Raw genomic sequence first — 21524 nt, 5'->3', positions numbered from 1 at the left:
TGCTCTCACATGGCTCAATGCCATTTATCCCTTTGAACAGGCACATTCTCTCTAGTGTAGTGAAGTTCCCACTTGGCCCGGGTCACTTATTTATATTCCCCACTAAAAAAGCTTGAGTTTGCTAAATCTGACTACAACCATTAATAAACATGTTGCCAAATGTAAACTGATGGAACCAAATGAGCAGGTTCTTAAGGACAGAAGCCCTCTGTGTGATTTTGTAGCTGAATATAAAAAATTTTATCTTTGACTAAGGTATGAATGTACAATAAATGTGAATTTCTAATGTGTTAGAATAGGAAGAGCAATTTTTCAAATAGATGACCCAGAATCACTTAGATGGCTTTAAAACCTTTGAGGAATATAAAAAAGAATGAAAGGGGAAGACATTTGTTTTTGGAGTATTGTTGCTGGTAGTCAACTCTCATTAATCCCAAAGAAGGACAGGTAAGAGTGTTATCTCCTTCACCTCAGGTCTGGTGAGGTGATTCCATGGGATCATTCAAAAGTCTCTTATGATTGAGAAGCATCATTAAAAGATGTCTAATGTATTCCTGATTAAAAGGAGTGTGTGTGTGGGGGGGGGGAGAGACATAGAGAAAGAAAGAAATGCATTATGTTTGGATAGTAACTATATTTCTATTGAGTATGGAGCAAACTGTGTTTTCAGTGAACCAGATATGGGACACCTATGCATGAGAGGAAATGTTCTGAATCTTCTTGAGAAGGAAGGGTGAAGGACTCTAAAAGTGAGAGTCTGTGAGGAGCAGAGGACAACTTCATAGGATTCAAGGATGAGGGTTCAAGTGAAGTGTGGGTAGAGGAAAGGGAGAAGCAAATAAAAAACTCACCACACATTCTATAACAGAATTCACAGTTTCTAGTCAGCTGGGAACAAATGAATATTGTATACCACACCAAGTTTAGAGTTTTAGTACATGGGATTTGACATTACTTACCAAACTGAAGCCATGTCTGCAACTTTGAGATCAAGAATGTTGTTACCTGAACATGGTTGCTGAAAAGATATATGATTTCTCAAGTTCTCCTCAAGAGTCAGGGGAAGAGTACCACCACTGAATATATTTTCTTTTTTTTAAATTAATGTTTAGTTTTCTTTATTTATGTTTTATTGAACAGATCAGTGTTTATTTTTTTCTTCAGTATTATTGAGGCATAATTGACAAATAAAATTGTAGGAATTTAAAATATACATGATAATTTGAGTGAGGTATGTATAGTGATATACATATAGGGAGAGTAAAATCCTTTCTACAATCAAGACAGTTAAAACATTTATCACCTTACATAGTTACCTGTTTTGTGATGAGAATATTAAAGATATCTAAGCAAATTTCAAGTATACAATACAGTATTATTAACTGTAGTCATTATGCATGCTGTACATTAGATCTATATAACTCATTCATTTTATAACTGAAAGTTTGTACACTTTGACAAACATCACCCCATTTTCATCCCCAGTCACTGGGAACCATCATTTTACTATATATTTCTATGAATTTAACTTTTGGGGGTTTGGCATATGATATCATAGTATTAATCTCTCTCTCTGACTTATTTTACTTAGCCTAACACTCTCAGGTTTCATCCATGTTTTACAAAGTGGCAGAATTTCCTTATTTTATGGCTTTTATTTTATTTTAAGCATCCTAGAGTATGTGGGTATGTGTACATATATATGTACACATGCACACATATATATATTACATTGTCCATTTAGTCATGGACAAGCACTTAGGTTGTTTCCATTTCTGGACTGCTGTTAATAATGCTGCAATGAACATAGAGTGCAGATATCTTTTTTGAGATACTCATTTATGATAGTCATTCTAACAGGTGTGAGGTGTTATCTCTTTGTAGTTTTTATTTGCATTTTTCTGATGATTTGTGATGTTGGGCACATGTTCATGTACCTGTTGGCCATTTCTGTGTCTTCTTTGGAAAAATATCTGCTCATATTCTTTGTCTGCTTTTCAAAATAGAATTATTTGTTACTTAACTGTGGAGTCCTATGAGTTCATTACATATTTTGGATATTAATTCCCTATTAGATATATGACTTGCAGATATTTTCTTCCATTCTGTAGGCTATCTTTTCATTTTATTGATTGCTCCTTTTGCTGTGCTGACAGTTTTTGGTCTCATTTATTCTTACTTTTGCTTTTGTTGCCTGTGTTTTTGGTGCCATATCCAAAACTTCATTGCCAAGACCAATGTCAAGGAACTCTTCTCCTATGCTATCTTCTGGGAGATTGATAGTTTTAGGGCTAACATTTAGGTATTTTATCCATTTTGAGTTTATTTTTATCTATAGTGTACGATAAGGATCCAATTTCATTCTTTTGCACATGGATATTCAGTCTCTTCAACACTATTTATCAAACAAACTATTCTTTCCTCATTGTGTATTTTTGGAACCCTTGCCAAACATTTGTTGACCATATATATATAAGTTTATCTCTGAGCTCTCTATTCTGTTTCATTGGTCTATGTGTCTGATTTTATGTCAGTCACCATACTGTTTTGATTACTATAGCTTCGTAGCATAGTTTGAAATCAGGAAGTGTGATGCCTCCAGCTTTGTTTGTTTTTGTGAAGATTGCTTTGGCTACTCCAGGTCCTTTATGGTTCCATAAGAATTTTATAGGATTTTTTTCTGTTTCTATGAAAAATGCCATTGGTATTGCATTGACTCTTACAGATCACTTTGGGTAGTATGGACAGTTTAACAATATTAATTCTCTGATCCATGAACATGGGATATCATTCCACTAATTTATATCTCTTGGGGGACAGACCTTAAGATGGCAATCGATAGGTCAGACTGTGAGAGTCTCCACGAAGGCAAGTGTACATAGAGATTCTCTGTGTCAGTAGGTATCCATTGGTGGGAGAGTGAAAGTCCATCTGAGATACTGGGGTTCATGCACCTAGGTGCCCCCTCTGAGGGGGACTGCAAGCCCCTGCTGCCCTGAGATTGGAGTGCGGCTGGCAAGATTGTGCATAGGATCATCTGCTAGTCACGGGATCGAGCCTGAGAGAAGTCTATGAATCCAGCTGATTCTCATTGCCTGGTGCCACACTATCACCTGTTATAGTAGATCAGTTGGAGGCCCAGATCTGAACAGTGGAGAGAGAGGATCAGGGAAAACCAGAGAGGAGTTCATGCCCAGTGAGGAAACACCCACCACGGCCATTCTTGCTGTCCCAGGACCAGGCAGAGATCTGCACTGCCCCACCCAGCTCCACCCAGCTCCATGCAGCCTCCAACTTGGGTCCCTCCCCCATGCTGGATCAGACACAGGTCAGATCTGAGTGGCAGCCAAGTGAGTTCAGATCTGATCCACCCTCCTTCCAAAGTATGCCTGGGGCATCTGACCCAAGCTGTGAGCAAACCTATCTGCCTGCTGAGAGCAGAGAGGAGGGGCTAGAGATCAGAGCTGAAAGGACTCTGGAATTACAGGAATGACCTCTGAGTCAGTCTGGCTCCTTGTTTTTATTTTTTGACTGTTGTTTTGCTCATTTTTGTTTGTTTTTTGTTTCAGTTTTTTTCTCAATCTGGTTTTGATAATGTTTTCATAATTGCTTTGTTTCTGTTATTTTACAGATTTTTTTCTTTTTTCTTTCTATTATTCTTTAGTCTTCCTGTTTGTGTATAGAAAGAGTATATGAATAAGTAGGTTTATGTTGGACTGTGTGTTTGTATGATTACCTGTATGTTTTAGGTTTTTTTTTTTTTTTTTATTCTTTTCTATCTTTGTATCTCTTTCCATTTGTTAGCTGGTACATCTGTCTGTTTTCCCTCTCTCTCCACCTTCTTCTTGCCACCCCTTTCCTTCTTTCATCTTTTACTTTTTCCTGCCTCATTTTGCTTCCAGGGAGCAAACCTATACCCCCACTGCATGGAGAGATTTTACAGTAGTGGGAAGTGGGTTCAAGGGTGCCCATATACCTGTCAGTGGATACTGGGATCTGCAGGTAGATTCTGAATCACAGCTCCCCCCTCAATTAAATCTCAAAATGGCAAAAAGTACAGCACCCAACACACAGTCCAGCTTAAGAAGTAAACAAAGCCAGAGGATCCACATAAGGAAGAATATGAGATTGAGCAAACAGAAATAAAAGCAACCCCACCATCCCTGAACAACAGAATTAAAGAAGAGAGGAGAAACGTGGGGTGGGGGGGAGGGAGGAAAATCTAACAAATGAAGAAAATCCAAAAGAAGATATGCGTCTCACACAGACCTCTGGGAGGTCAGACACTGAGAAAACAGACTGCGAAATGCAAATAGTGAAAATCCCCCAGAATGATTGTCTCAAACTATAAACTCAGATATTAATACATTAATAGAGAGATTAAACAGTTGAAAGGAGGAGCTTAAGATGGCTGCTGACAGGTCATGCTGTAAAAATCTCCGTGGAGGCTGGTGACAATAGGACTCTCCACGGTGAGTAGGTGGGTGCTGGTGGGAACATGAAGGTCCAACTGAGGGGATACTCAGCCTGGGTGCCCCCTCTGAGGGTGATTGCAAGCTCCCATCACCCTGAAATTAGAGCTCAGCTCCCAAGAACACTGCAGAAATGTCTGCTGTGGGAATGCACCTGAGAAAAGCCTGCTGAATTCAGCTGATTTCCAGCACCTGGCGCCCAGTACACACCATCACCTGGCATACCGGACCTGTTGGAGCGCAGAATTTGATTTTTAGAGAGAGAGCACTGGGGGAATCCATGAGAGAGAAATACATGCCTGGTAAGGAGCTGCCCACGCAGCCATTTTCCAGGCAGAAACTTGCATTGCTCCGCCCAGCTCCCCTCATCAGCCTTCAACCCCTTGCCTAAGCAACACACAAAAAATTGCCCCAGGCACTCCCTTAGCATTGAAATAGGAGAGAGACCTAATAAGGTGCTGGAAGGGGCTGCCAACACAACCCAGAGAGCTAATCTCTGTGGATGGCAGATCAACTACTCAGGGCTGGATTGTGATCCATAGGAAATATTTTGAGGACACAAACTTCGGAGGGACCTGAGAGTGCTGAGTTCTAGGCACCCTACCCCCTACCCTGATCCAACCATGGCACAAAGGGTGTGGCCAGAAAAGGATGAGGAACAACTCCAAAGAGATCAGTGGTGAGTCCCCAGCAATCCTCTGAATGTCAGACCCACATAACTGGGCCACAACTGAGAGGGACAAACCCAGATGGAGCCTGGACATCAGTAGCAATATGAGAACCCCATTTTGGGATAAGCCTGGCAGGGGCAACCTCATGAGAGTTCATATCTGGGGAAGGGACTATCCTGTACATCCCCTCCAGAGATCTCCCTGACCATAGGAGAGTGTGGGTCTCACTGCCCTTCCTCCTTCCCTGATCCACTCTCTGAGGAGAGAGTGAAAGAGGTGGCTCTGCAGGAGAGATCTGATTAGAGGAACAACTACAGGGCCTGCCACAAGAGAGCAGGCTTTCTTGTCTCTGTTTTTGTTTGTTGTTTTTTTTTCAAATTTTCAATTATTTCTTAATTTTAAAAATTTTCTGTTTGTTAGTTCATCTATTTTTAAAATATTTTTCCTTTGTGCATGAATGTGTATGTGAGGCTTTGAACTGCATTCACTTCCAAATTTTATTTTTCTTTCTTTCTTTTCTTTCTCCGTTTCTTTCTGCTTTTATTTGTCATTCTCTATGTGTGTATGTGAATGATTGAGTATTCATCTTTTGATTTTGCTGTTGGTTTTTGTTCTTTTGTTCTTCTGGGGTTTCTTTTTTTAACATTTTTTTTTACAATTTAAGAGATGTGTCAATATATGTATGAGGTGTAAGGGTTCCACCTGAGTCCCCCCACCTTTTTTTCTTCTTTTTTTTGGTTTCCTTATTCTCCCCCCTTTGATCTTCTTGTCTTTCTTCTCTATTTACTTCATACTAGGCATGTGTGTGTGTGTTTAGTTTTCTTGGGGTTTTTCTGTTGTTGTGGTTTGTTTTGTCTCACTTTATAATTGCAGATTGTTTTGGTTTGGTTTCTGCTTTGCATCATCATATAGAGTGGTGGTGGGGTGTGGATCTCAGGGAAAACATACCACAATAAGTGAACATTTTAAATTGCAAGTAGCATCTCACTCCTAGCATCCCATCCACCACTTTACTCGGATTTCAAAAAACTATAAGAGTCAGCAAATCTTCCCATCCACCATCATATTTCAAAATGGAACAAATCCAGAGCCTGGATCAGAGAAGAATAGAGGACTGAGCAAACATCAGAAGGGAAAGCCTTTTCCACTGACGCTGAATAACAGAACTAAAGAGAAAAAAAACAACAACTCGACATCCGTCACAAATGAAGAAAAGTGAAAGGAAGACCTCAGGCAATTCCAAGTCCACCAGAGACAAAACTCCTGAGAAATCAGACCTTGGTGTCCAAACAATGGAAGTCACCAACGAATGGCCCCAGAATACGACAGGGATCAGGGAATGGTTCGAAAGAGTGAATAAGACTCAAGAAAGACAAGATGTAACGCTGAAAAAACTTGTATCAGAGAGTCTGGCAATAAAAAACTTCATCCAGGAAATAAATAACAAGAAGATGACAAGCACAGAAAGCAGAATCAATCTAGCTGAAGAAAAAAATCTCAGAACTTGAAGACTAGAGCAGGGAATTAACCCGATCTGTAAAAAAACAGAAAAAAGACTCTGAGAGAAGGAACAAAGCCTACAAGAGATGTGTGATTATATCAAGAGGCCGAAGCTACACCTGATTTGTATCCCAGAAGAAGAAAGGGAAAATGAGAACAACTTGGAACAAGTATTCCAGGAGTTAATCCAAGAAAACTTTCCCCATCTCACCAGAGATGTGACCAACCAAGCACAAGAGATACAGAGAACCCCCACAAGACATCAAATGAGAAGACCAACGCCTAGACACATAGCAATTTGCCTACACAAAGTAAGGACAAAAGAAAAAATCTTAAAGGCAGCAAGAGATAAGGTCAGACTACCTACCAGGGAAAACCGAACAGAATAGCTGCAGACCTATCGGCAGAAACACTACAAGCAAGAAGGGATTGGAACCCTATATTCAAAGTCCTCAAAGATAAGCAATTTAAACCAAGAATTTCCTATCCAGCCAAGCTTAGCTTCATCAGTGATGGAGAATTAAAATTCTTCCCAGACACCCAATCCCTAAGAGATTATGCAACTTCCAGACCAGCTCTACAAGAGACACTTAAAAAGAAATTAGGCACAGAAGAAAGAAAGTAAAGAATCACTACATTCTTCCCAAGAGAATAGTAGAGCACAGAATCAACAGAGAATACAGCACAAGAAACTTGAAAACACACACATACACTAAACCCAAAGCCAAAAGAAAACAAGCTAGCAAAGAAAAAACTTTATAAGAATTCCATGACAGAGATAAGCAATCACATTCCAATAATCAGCCTGAATGTGAATGGACTAAATGCACCACTGAAAAGACACAGAATGGTAGACTGGACAAGAAACCATACCCCATTATTTGCTGCATCCAGGAGACTCATCTCACTACAAAGGATGCACACAGAGTCAAAATTAAAGGATGGAAAATGAATTTCCAAGCAGATGGATCACAAAAGATGGCAGAAGTTGAAATCTTAATATCAAACAAAACACCCTTTAAGCTATCAAAAACTAAAAAAGAGGCAAAAGACACTGCATAATGATAAAAGGTTCAATCCATCAACAAGAAATATCCATCCTAAACATATATATACCCAACATAGGAACACCAGCATTTAAAAAGCAACTACTAAATAAACTAAAAAACGATGTTGACCCTAACACTATTATAGCAGGGGACTTGAATACCCCACTGACAGCCATAGATAGATCATCGAAGCAAAAAATCAACAAGGAGATCCAGAACCTCAATTTGAAGTTCTACCAAATGGATTTAATAGATACCTACCGATTATTCCACCCAACAGCCACAGAATATACATTCTACTCATTACCACATGGAACATACTCCAAGATCAATCACATCCTTGACCATAAATCAAGCACAAACAAGTTCCATAAGGCTGAAATCTTGCCATGCACACTCTCAGACCACAGTGGAAGACAAATAAATATCAAAACCAACAACACTTCCCCAAAGCCCACAAAAACATGGACATTAAATAGCATGATGCTGAAAAACAAATGGGTCAACACTGAAATCAGAGAAGAAATTGAAAGATTCCTGGAAACAAATGAAAATAAAGAAACATCTTACCAAAACCTCTGGGATGCCATGAAATCAGTTCTAAGAGGGGAATTTATATCTCTATGAGCACACATCAAGAAAATGGAAAGATCACAAGTGGAGAGCCTAACAAATCACTTAAGGGAGCTGGAAAGAGAAGACCACCAAAATTCCAACTTTAGCAGAAGAATTCAAATCACAAAAATAAGAGCACAAATACAGGATATACAGAAAAAAATATCATAGAAAATATCAACGAAACAAAAAGCTGGTTCTTTGAAAGAATTAACAAGATTGATGGGCCCCTAGCCAGACTGACCAAGAAAAAGAGAGAAAAGGCCCAAATAAATACAATTAGAAATACAAAAGATCAAATCACAACTGACCCCAAAGGAATACAAAGGATTATCAGAGATTACTATGTACACCTATATGGAAACAAACTTGAAAACCTAGATGAAATGGAGGACTTTCTGACATCACACAACCTCCCCAGGTTAAAACAAGAAGACATTGAGACTCTTGACTCTGTCATACGAAGACTACCTCCACAAAAGGCCCTGGACCGGATGGCTTTCCAGAATTTACAAACATACAAGGAGGAGCCAATACCAATCCTACTGAAAGTATTCCAGGCAATTGAGAAAGATGGAATTTCTCCCCAAATCATTTTACAAAGCTCACATCACACTGATACCCAAACAGGGTAAAGATTCAACAAAGAAAAAGAACTACAGGCCAATATCCTTTATGAACATAGATGCAAAAATGCTCAACAAGATTCTAGCAAATCAGATCCAAAACACATCTCAAAAATCATCCACCATGACCAAGAAGGCTTCATCCCCAGGATGCAGGGCTGGTTCAACATTTGCATAGCATAAATGTCATTAAATACACCAACAGATGGATGCAAAAACAAGAACCACATGATTATCTCATTAGATGCAGAAAAATCTTTTGATAAAATCCAGCATCCCTTCTTGATAAAAACCCTCAATCACGTAGGTGTAGAAGGAACATATCTCAAAATAGTAAGCACCATCTACAACAAACCCACAGCTAACATATTGCTAAATGGACATAAACTAGAAACATTTCCCCTGAAAACTGGAAGAAGATAAGTCTGTCCACTCTCACCCCTCTTGTTCAATATTGTGTTGGATGTCCTAACTCGAGCATTTAGACAAGAGAAGGACATCAGGGGTATCCAAATAGGAAAAGAGGAAGTCAAGTTATCTCTCTTTGCTGATGATATGATCCTATACCTTGAAAGTCCAAGAATATCTGTCAAAAATCTGATTGCACTTATAAAGGACTTTGGCAAAGTCTTAGGGTACAAAATAAATGTGCAAAAGACAGTTGCATTCCTATACACTAATAACAAGCAGGCAGAGACCCAAATAAAAAGCACAACCCCATTCACAATAGTCACCAAAAAAATGAAATACCTTAGCATCTTCCTAACCAGAGAAGTGAAAGACCTTTATAATGAGAACTACAATACACTGCTCAAAGAAATCCAAGAAGAAACAAACAAATGGAAAAATATTTCATGCTCATAGATAGGAAGAATCAACATTGTTAAGATGTCCATCTTACCAAAAGCAATCTACAGATTCGATGCAATACCCATTAAGTTACCAACATCATTCTTCTCAGAACTGGAAATGACAATGCAGAAATTTATATGGAAACATAAATGACCACGTATTGTCAAAACAATCCTTAGCAAAAGAAACAAATCAGGAGGTATCATACTTCCAGAATTCAAACTTTGCTATAAGGCTACAGTAATCTAAACAGGCTGGTATTGGTACAAGAACGGGCACACAGACCAATGGAACAGGATAGAGATTGTGGAAGCAAAGCCTCAATTCCTCAACCAACTCATCTTTGACAAAGCCTCCAACAACAACCACTGGGGAGAGGATAACCTATTCAGTAAATGGTGCTGGGAAAACTGGCTGAACACATGCAGAAGATTCAAACAGGACCTGTACCTATCATCATACACAAAATTTAACTCTAAATGGATCAAAGACCTAAACGTAAAACCACAAACTGTAAGAACCTTAGAAAATGCAGGAGACACTGTTATGGAAGTTGGAACTGGCAGCCAATTCCTGATCAAAACCCAAAGTGCCCAGGCCATAAGAGATAAGATAGAAAAGTGAGACCTTGTTAAACTGACAAGCTTCTGCAAAGCCAAAAAAGCCATCAAGAGAGTAGGGAGACAGCCCACAGAATGAAAAAAAAATTTGCCAACTGTATATCTGACAACGGGCTAGCATCTAGTATCTATAAGGAACTCAAATGCACTGAAAGTAAAAAACAAACAGCCCCTTTAAAAAGTGGGCAAAAGACATGAGTAGACGCTTCTCAAAAGAAGATATACAGGGAGCCAACAGACACATGAAAAAGTGCTCCGCCTCACTCATCATCAGAGAAATGCAAATCAAAACCACATTGAGATACCATCCAACCCCTGTAAGAATGGTCATTATTGATAAAACAAGCAACAACAGATGCTGTCGAGGATGTGGAGAAAAAGCAACACTTCTAAACTACTGGTGGGAATGCAAACTAGTACAACCTCTTTGGAAGACAGTGTGGTGATTCCTGAAAGAACTAGCAATTGACCTTCCATATGACCCAGCAATTCCCCTATTGTGAATATACCTGGAGGAATTCAAATTATTCTATGAAAAAGAAACCTGCACATGTATGTTTGTTGCAACTGTATTCACAATAGCAAAAACATGGAACCAACTGTGTTGCCCATCAAAGCTGAACTGGATAAAAAAATGTGGCACACATACACAATGGAACATTATGCAGCAGTAAAGAAGGACAAATATATGGACTTTGCAACAAATTGGATGGATTTGGAGTCGATCATACTCAGTGATTTATCACAGAAACAAAGAACAGAATTCCATATGTTCTCACTCATAAGGTGACCTTGAACAATTATAATGCTATAAGAAAGTGATTGGCAGTAATGGAAAACTGTCAGGGGAAGGGGGTTGGGACTTGCAGTTGAGGGAAACTGCTAGGGGAGGGAGGGGCATACCTCATCAACAAGGGTTCCTGCATGATCAGTGTTTGTATACCTAACCCTGAATTGTACCACACATCTTTATAATAAGTAAATAATAATAATAAAAAACTAACAATTTTAACTGGAAAAAAAAAGAATTAAGGAGAGAGAAGAGGAAAATAGGAAGGAGTTGATAACTGAGATAACAGCAGTAAAGAATGCTGTGAATGAAAATATTAACAAACTGATAAGCATGGAAAGTAGAATTGACCAAGCAGAAGAAAGAATCTCAGAGTTTGAGGACCAAAATATAGAACTAACCCAAGTAGTCAAAAACATAGAAAAGAAGCTTCAAAGATAGAACAAAACCTTCAAGAGATGAGCAATTACTTCAAGAGGCTGAACCTAAGAGTAATTGGACTTCCTGAGGCAGAAAGAGAGAACGATATTCCATGAAATAATTAAAGAAAATGCCTCTCATCTCATCAGTGATGTGATCATTCAAACCAAAGAGATTCAGAGAACCCCTGCAAGACAACAAATGAGAAGACCAACTCCTAGACACATAGTAATTCGCCTAAACAGAGTAGGTATAAAAGAAAATATCCTAAAGGCAGCAAGAATTTTTAAAAAGGTCAGACTACTTACCAGGGAAGACCAATTAGAACAGCAGATTTCTCTTGGAATCACTTCAGGCTAGGAGAGCTTGGAGCCCAATCTTTAAAGTTCTCAAAGATAAACAATTTCAACCAAGAATAACCAATGCAGCCAAGCTAAGCTTCGTCAGTGAGGGAGAATTAAAAACTTTCCCAGATACTCAATCCCTAAGACTTATGCTACCTGTAGACCAGCCCTACAGGAAACACTTAAGAAAGTATTAAACACAAGAAAAGGAAAAAAAGAATGACAATGTTCTTCACAAGAGTGCAGGAAAAAGATTGAAAACACACATGAATCAACCCAAAAACCAAAAGAAATACAACAAACAAACAGGAACAACGACTGTATAAGAACTTCATGACAAGGATAAACTCTCACATTTCAATTAGTAACCTGAATGTGAAAGGACTAAATGCACCACTGAAAAGACATAGAATGGCAAAATCGATAAAATATCATCAGGCAACAATATATTGTCTCCAAGAGACTCATCTCACCAGAAAGGACACTCACAGACTCAAAGTAAGAGGATGGGAAGCAAAACTTCAGGCACACAGAACACAAAAGAAAGCAGAAGTTGCAGTCTTAATCTCAGACAAAATACCCTTTAAGCTATCAAAAATTTAAAAAGATGCAGAACATCACTATATAATGATAAAAGTTTCAATCCATCAACAAGAAATATCCATCCTAAACATACATGCACCCAACATAGGAGCACCAACTTTCATAAAGCAGCTCCTAGACAAAATTAAAAAAGATATTGACTCTAAACTATCATAGCTGGGGTCTTTAATACCCCACTCACAACCCTAGACAGTTCATCAGGACAAAAAAATCAGCAAGGAGATCCAGAACCTCAGTGTGACTCTTGAACAAATTGACTTAATTGATACCTACAGAACAGTCCACCCAAGGACCGCAGAATATACATTCTACTCATCACAACATGGAATGCGCTCCAAGATTGAACACATCCTTGGTTATAAATCAAGCATAAACAAATTCCATAATATTGAAATTTTGGCATGCACCTTCTCAGAGCACAGTGGAATAAAAATAAATATCAACATCAACAAAGTTCCCCCCAAACCTACAAAGACATGGACACTAAACAGCATGATGCTAAGCAACACCTGGGTCAACATGGAAAATAAAACAGAGATTAAAAGATACCTGAAAACAAATAAAAAGGAAGAAACATCTTACCAAAACCTCTGGGATGTCATGAAAACAGTAGTAAGAGGGGGATTCATATTTCTACAAACACACATGAAGAGAATGGAAAGATCACAAGTTAACAGCCTAACAAGTCACCTAAAGCAGCTGGAAAAGGAAGACCACCAAAACCCTAACTTTAGCAGAAGAATCCAGATCACAAAAATAAAAGCTCAAATCCAGGACATAGAAGTCAAAAAATATAATACAAAAAAATCAATGAAACAAAAAGTTGGTTCTTTGAAAGGATAAACAAGATCAATGGTCCCCTAGCAAGACTGACCAAGAAAAAGAGAAAAAGCCCAAATAAACTCAATCAGAAACAAAAAAGGTGAAGTCACAACTGATCCTGAAAAAATACAAAAGATTATCCGAGACTACTATGTACACTTGTATGGAAACAAACTCAAGAACCCAAAGGAAATGGAGGATTTTATGATATTACACAAAACAAGAAGAAGCCAAGACCCTAAATTGACCAATAACAATCCAGGAAATTGACCACATCATAAGAAAACAACTCCCCCCCCCAAAAAAAGCCCTGGACCTGATGGCTTTCCAGCAGAATTCTACAAAACATACAAGGAGGAACTGATACCAATCCTATTGAAAGTATTCAAGATGATTGAGAAAGATGGAACTCTCCCCAATCCATTTTATGAAGCTAACATCATGTTGTAACCCAAGCCAGGTAACGATTGAACAAAGAAAGTGAACTACAGGCCAATATCCTTGATGAATGTAGGTGCTAAAATTCTCAACAAGATCTTAGCAAACTGGATTCAACAACAAATATAAAAAATCATCCACCACAACGAAGTAGGCTTCATCCCTGGGATGCAAGACTGGTTCAACATTCATAAGATCATAAGTGCAATTAAAAATATCATCAGCCATAAAAACAAAACCCACATGATTATATCAGTAGGTACAGAAAAAGCTTTTGATAAAATCCAGCACCCTTTCTTGATAAAAACCCTTGAACATCTAGGCGTAGATGGAACATACCTCAAAATAGAAAGAGTCATCTCGAGAAACCCACCAGACAGCATACTGCTAAGCAGACAAAAATTGGAGTCATTCTTCTGGAAAACTGGAACAAGCAAGGATGTCCACTCTCATCTCTCCTATTCAACATAGTTGTGGAAGTTCTAGCTAGAGCAATCAGAGAAGAGAAGGTGATAGGGGTATCCAAATAGGAAAAGAGGAAATCAAGTTATCCCTCTTTGTAGACTACATGTTCCTACACCTCGAAAACCCAAGAGAATCTGTCACCTCCTTGCACTAATAAAGTACTTTGGCAAGGTCTCAGGGTATCAAATAAATCTGCAAAAGACAGATGCATCTATATATATCAATAATAAACAAACAGAAACCCAAATAAAAAGCACAATTCCATTCAGAATAGCCACAAACAAAATGAAATACCTTGGCATCTTCCTAACCAGAAATGTGAAAGACCTTTACAATGAAAACTACAAAACACTGTTCAAAGAAATCAAAGATGACACAAAAATCCCATGTTCATGGATTGGAAGAATCAACATTGTTAAGATGTCCATTCTAAGGCAATCTACAGATTTAACACAATACCCCTAAAATTACCAGCAACATTCTTCTCAGATCTAGAAAAAACAATACAGGAATTCATATGGAAACATAGACAACCAAGGATAGCCAAAACAATCCTTAGCAAAACAAAAACAAACAAACAAAAACAAAAGCAGGAGGTATCACACTCCCAGACTTTAAGCTGTATTATAAAGCTACAATAATCAAAACAGCCTGGTATTGGTACAAGAACAGGCATATAGACCAATGGAATACAATTGAGATTCCAGAAGCAAAGCCTCAATTTCTCAACCAACTCATCTTCGACAAAGCTTCTACCACCAACCACTGGGGAGAGGAGGACCTATTCAGTAAATGGTGCTGGGTAAACTGGCTGATCACATGCAGAAGATTGAAACAAGACTCCTACCTATTCCCATAAGCAAAAATCAACTCTAAATGGATCAGAGACCTAAATGTAAAACCTCAATTATAAGAACCTTAGAAAATGCAGCAGACACTCTTATGGGAATTGGAACTGGCAACCAGTTCCTAATCCAAACTCCTAGTGCTCAAGCCAGTGGGACTTTGTTAAACTGAAAATCTTCTGAAAATCAAAAACCATCAAGAGAACAGGGAGACAGCCCATAGAATGGGAAAAAACATTTGCCAACTCTATGTCTGGAAATGGCCTAACATTTAGGATGTACAAGTAACTCAAATGTGCTGAAAAGAAAAAAACAAACCCCCTTTACAAAGTAGGCAAAAGATATGAATAGACAGTTCTCAAAAAAAGACATATGAGCAGCCAACTGATACATGAAATCATGTTCAGCCTCACTCGTCATCAAAGAAATGCAAATTAAAACTTCACTGAGATACCACCTAACACCAGTCAGAATGCTCATCATCAGTAACTCAAAAAATAACAGATGCTGAAGAGGATACGGCAAAAAGGGAACTCTTCTACACTGTTGTTGGGAGTGTAAACTCATACAGCCTCTGTGGAAAAATGTCGTGATTCCTGAAAGAGCTAAAAATCTATCTTCCAAATGACCCTGCAACACCCCTACTGGGAATATACCTGGAAGAACTCAAATCACTCATAAAAAAGATACCTGCATAGGTATGTTTATCCCAGCTTTGTTCACAATAGCAAGATCATGGAACGAACCATGCTGCCCATCAAAAGAGGACTGAATTAAAAAAATGTGGTACATATACACAATGGAATATTATGCAACCATAAAGAAGAACAAAATCATGAATTGCACAGCAGCCTGGATGGACTTAGAGTCTGTGATACTAAGTGATCTTTCACAGAAACAACAAACTGAGTATCACATATTCTCACTCATAAGTGGACCTTGAACAACTCTCATAATACTATTGGAGAAGGATTGACAATAGTGGGAAACTGCGGGGGCATGGGGCAGTGGGGAGGTGGGATCAGTAGTAGTGGAAAACTGCCTGGGGAAGTGGGGGCACACCCCAGCAACAAGGGTACCTGCACAATGAATATTTATATACCTAACCCTGAATTGTACCCCACAATTTTAAAATAAAAAATTTAAAGGTGAAAGAAAATTATATTTCTTTCAATTTCTTTCATCAATATTTTATAGTTTTTAATGTAAAGATCTTTCACCTCTTGCTTAAATTTATTTCTAAGTATTTCATTATTTGTGATGCTATTGTAAATGGGTTTAACAAAATTTAAAGATAGTTTCTTATTACTGTACAGAACTAGAACTGATTTTTTTGTGTTGATTTTGTATACTGCAACTTTACTAAATTTGTTTATTAGTTCTAACAGTTTCATGGTACTAACATATAATACATTTTAAAGGGACAACAGGGCACAGAAAACAAAACTGTGTTTTGCTTATGTCAGGAGTTATACTTGCTCATTGTATTAGATAGAAATAATACCAGCAGCACAGCAACAGAAGCAACCTTCCGGCATTTAGATCTTTGGATTTTTGTGTTCTGCTCTATGAATTTGCTGATAGATTGACTATTCATTCAGAGATCATCAGTATATTATCTAGCACATCTTTTCTGTTATTTTTCAAGACTGTTGAAGCCATCACCATTCATTTCCTTTATTATTTTAAACTATTTCTTACTTCCCCCAGTTTTTCTTAAAATCTTGAATTCTATCAGTCTGTGGTTATTCTCATCAAAATTAACTTCTGTTTTCACATTCTCAACAATTTCCCCTTGTTGTACAAAGGCACCTCCATGCGAGATATAAGGTAGAACATCTTAACTCACGGAAGTCACTTGCAGAAGACCACTGAAAACATTCAGTGGTACCTTCTCATTGTCAGTGATGATTTTATGGCATGCTCTAGCGACCCATTTTTAATATAAAAATAAAAGGAAACCAGGGCTTTGATGGTCCATAAAAGTTTATCTAGATTTAGAGAAAGAGAAATAAGTAAAAATGAGAAGTGCTAAAGCTAATACTGGTTTAACTTGAACCCCAATAATTATAAGGGAGCAAGAGAGAACCAAATATATTATCATGTGAAGTATGAACTATTTCCTGTAAGAGAAACATGTGAAGTATATTCTAAACAATTTCCTGTGAAGGGAAAATTCCAACAGAAACATGCAATAATAATATTTAAGTCATATTTGTCATAAGCAATTGATAATAATCATAAAATTAACGCATTGGACATATTTATAGGAAGAAGAGAAAACATAAATCAATTTGTAATTCCCCAGGTACATTCATTTAGCTTCAAAAATATAAAGACAACATCAAAAAAGAAATGAGAGTAAAGGGACTCTGGAGGAAAGGACCTTTGGGATTCATGAAACATTCTCTGGACTTGCGTAGTTGAGTGTTTGTATGTTTGAGAACAAGACAGTGAGAAAATAAAAATTTGAAAGTGTAACTGATATTCACAATTAATTTTAGTCATTTGCCTCTTGATGGATATTTATGTTGTTTCTAATTTAGGACTCTTCTCAATAAAGCTGCTATCAAAAAACAAAAAAGAAATTACTAAAATCTCCATACCTTCTCCAATGCACAATGAAAATTTTCAGGGGTGTAATTAGCTTTTCAAATAATTAGAAATTCATGTTACTTTATCAGTTAGGTTGTATTTATCAAAACCTCTTTTAGCAAGTAGGAAGTAGAGAAAGTATCACTTAAAAAATATATTGACAGTAGTAGGAACCTGCAGTGGACGGGGGTGGGGAGGGTCACACCTCCTCAACAAGGATACCTGTATAATGAACATTTGTATACTTAACGCTGAATTGTATCCCACATCTTTAAAATAAAAAATTAATATATATATTAATTTATATTTATAGGAGTTCTCTCTCTCTATATATATATCTATCTATATATATATCTATCTATATATATATAGATAGAGAGAGAGAGAGAGAGAACTTCTAACACAAAGGGCCAAAAGACAAAAATATGAGAATGATGGTGCATTAGTCTGAATTCCTTAAGAATATTAATAATATTTACAATTCAGAGTCCAAAGAGACTAATGTTCAAAAAACCTGAAGAATGAATAAAAAATGAATGAATGAATAATTCAGAGAGTAACCTTGGAACTTTTCAATAGCATGCATATACATCAGGTTTTACTCTTCTCTCTGACGTTGGTTCTTCACTTCATAAATTTACTTAGTGATCTGTTTTTGGAGTGCTAAATATAGATTAACATCATTTTAAAAACAAATCTTTTCATTTCACAAAGGGGACACCTAAAGATTAGAAAGGTCAGTATAACAACAGATTCTAGCCTAGAACCAGGTTTTTAAATTTCTCATCCGGTGTTCTTTGCATTACAGCATTCATCTGACAATGGCATTAACATTAAAAATATACATTCAAAATAAAATGCTCAAATTTAAATAGCAAGCAATATTCAGGAATGATTTGGAAACTTATTCCATGATGCTGGGAGTTAAAGGGGGCACATTCAGATCTGATTTAAGCAAAGACGATGACCTTGATTTTATTTATTTAAAGAAGTTTCCCTATTTGGGTAAGTGGGTATTATCACTTGGGTAGAGGGTATAAGAGAATATTACTCTGAGGTCTCAAGAGCTGTTGCTGTTAGAAAACAAGGGAAATTTAGCCACTGATTCTTCAAGAAAATAATTGCTCAACTACAGGCACAGTTATTAGAAATTAGCATTTTGAATGTTCTATTCAGAATCTTGCAAATAAAACATGGAAAGTAATTTCTAATAAAAAAATCAGTGCACTTTTATTCAAAATATATACTTAGGGTTGTTTATAAAGTCCCCTTATTCAGTATCATCTTAGCAAATGTTATTGGATATCTTTGATTCAAGATTGGCTTTGAAAACTATGACTACAGCTTGTTCATCAGTTAAAGTAATTCTCATATTAGCAAAAAATACAAAACTAATACTTTTCGGACACAATGACTAATAACTGCAGGATATAAATGGCAAAAGTGCCATTGATGATAATACAGAGGCTTTTAAACACATGCAAGGGAGTCCAATGATATCTCCTGCTACCTTCTGCCTTTCAGTATAACCCTACCACCTGTGAATGGGAATATTTATCATTTCCTCCAAAACAATTCCATTCAGTTTAATCCGGAAGAAAACCTCTTTTATGCAGATCCCCCACTTCCTTCCCTCTGATGTCCAGATCTTTCAAGCTCACTAAGTCACACGACATTTCTCTGCATTGTTACCGCCTCCTCATTGAGGCCATTGGGAAACACTTCAAACAGTCTGTACTGGAGGGGTGCAAAACTGGCGAGGGGAATGGGGAAGAGAGGGAAATCAAGTCAATGCTTGCCAAACAGTGAAAAAAAATGTGGAGGTTGTTGTTGGTGGCAGTAGTGAAGTAATTTTTACTCAGTCAAATAAAATGGTACCTGACAGAAATGTTTAATTCATTCTAAAAGGAAAATTGGTTCAGGTGGTAGATAATTACTATACATTTGTGAAAAGGTATACATAAAAAAGTGTTAAGAGGATAATTTGGGATGTGAAAGTGAGACCTAGAAGTGTGTGGACATGGCGTTGACCTCTCTAAGGTTTTCAAAGGCTCTGAGCTTCCATTGTAATTGACGGAGCCATCAGGCACTCAGCATCTGTATAAGAGACAGCAGCAGCTGGGCCTCTTAAGTGGCTACATCCATTCCGACGTAAAAACCTATACATAAAATTTCTCTCAGTGACATGTTCCCTGTGATAAAAAAAATAACCAAATAATATATGTATGGTACAATGGCATAGTTTTTAAACAGGAGGCTTTTCAAGATTTACTGCAAGGTGTCAGCTATTTTTAAGTTAAAATAATGTTTGACAGGTCATCAAAGAGACATAAAAGATTTTTTTAAAAACAAGACAATTTTGTGCAAATAAAGGGGCAGAAACAAAAACATCAAAGCTCAGGAACTGTATATATTGCACAAAGCATCAGGAGTTTCTGTTCTCTTTAAAAGTTTGCCATATGTTGTATTGTGTGGTTAGAGCTATTAAGGAAATGCAAACCTCTTTCCAAGCAATTCTTTTACTTTTACTTTTTTATTTACAATTCTTTTACTTTTACTTTTGCTTTGAAGTCTCCCAGGAGTGAGTACAAGGTATTGCTGTGTTTTACTAGATAAAGTACCAACAGAGAAATCTGATTAAGCCACGCAATGTAGTAATTGATCAGTTAAGTTGTATTTTATTTGATCTTGATTTAAATGGTATTTTTATTTCTTTTCTTTTTTTTTTTTCTGAGTTGGAGTCTCACTCTGTTGCCCTGGCTGGAGTGCAGTGGCCGCTCCCGGCCACCACAGCCTCGACCTGCTGGGCTCCGGCGATCCTTCCGCCTCAGCCTTCCAAGTAGCTGGAACTACAGGTGCGCGCTACCACGCCCGACTGATTTTTGATTTATTGTAGAGATGAGGTCTCGCCAAGTTGCCCAGGCAGGTCTCGAACCTGCGGGCTCAGGCAATCCACTCACCTCGGCCTCCCAAAGCGCGGGATTACAGGCTGAGCCACCGAGCCCGGCTTTATTTCTTAATAAAAGGTTTCCAAGAAAAATCTTCTGTTCTCTATAGTCACCCCAGTTCTATTAGGGATGAGAACTTCTATTAGAGTTGAGGATCATTGGGAATTAATTTTGGCAGGCTGACTGATCAATTAAAAAATTATGTGTGGAGTAACTCACAATTGGTCGATTCATCTCCATTTAAATTTGGAGGAAATTTTTTGTAACTATTACATTTTTTCTGATTGATAATTTATTATTTGATTGGGTAGTTTTCATTTGGCTTCAGCAAATTATCAGAAGGATTTCTTCAACACAATAAGTGCGCTCATTTCTGAAAGTGAATTTGAACAACAGGCAGAAATGCTTCTTTAGAGAAATGCTATGTAGAGCATGTTATAGCTTAAGGAACAGAGAGACTTCAGTTTTCCCATAATTAACTATATTCCTGAGCCTGATTTCTGAGGCCCAGGTAGTCCTCAAATATTCAACATTCAACATTATGTAATAGAAAAAACACGGATTTTAAAAGACATAGATGTGAATTCATACCTACTCTCTACCACTTACAGCTGGGGGACCTTGAGAAAATCTTTTAGCTTCTCTGGGTTCTGGCTTTCTCATCTGTAAAATTGGGATAATAATCCTAATTTATGGAGGTTTATTATGGAAATTAAAGTGCAATGTATGTATAGCTTTAACATTTAACAAGTGGCAGTTTTCCCACTCTACCTTCAACAGAAGAAAAACTTCCATTTGGGAGCCAGAAAGAAGCATGCTGAAGATTATAAAAAGGCAAACAACTCTTTC

This window comes from Carlito syrichta, unplaced genomic scaffold (genome assembly GCF_000164805.1).
Source record: "Carlito syrichta isolate Samal-C Ts95f unplaced genomic scaffold, Tarsius_syrichta-2.0.1 Scaffold309640, whole genome shotgun sequence".
NCBI lineage: Eukaryota > Metazoa > Chordata > Mammalia > Primates > Tarsiidae > Carlito > Carlito syrichta.
This window is presented reverse-complemented; position numbering follows the sequence as displayed.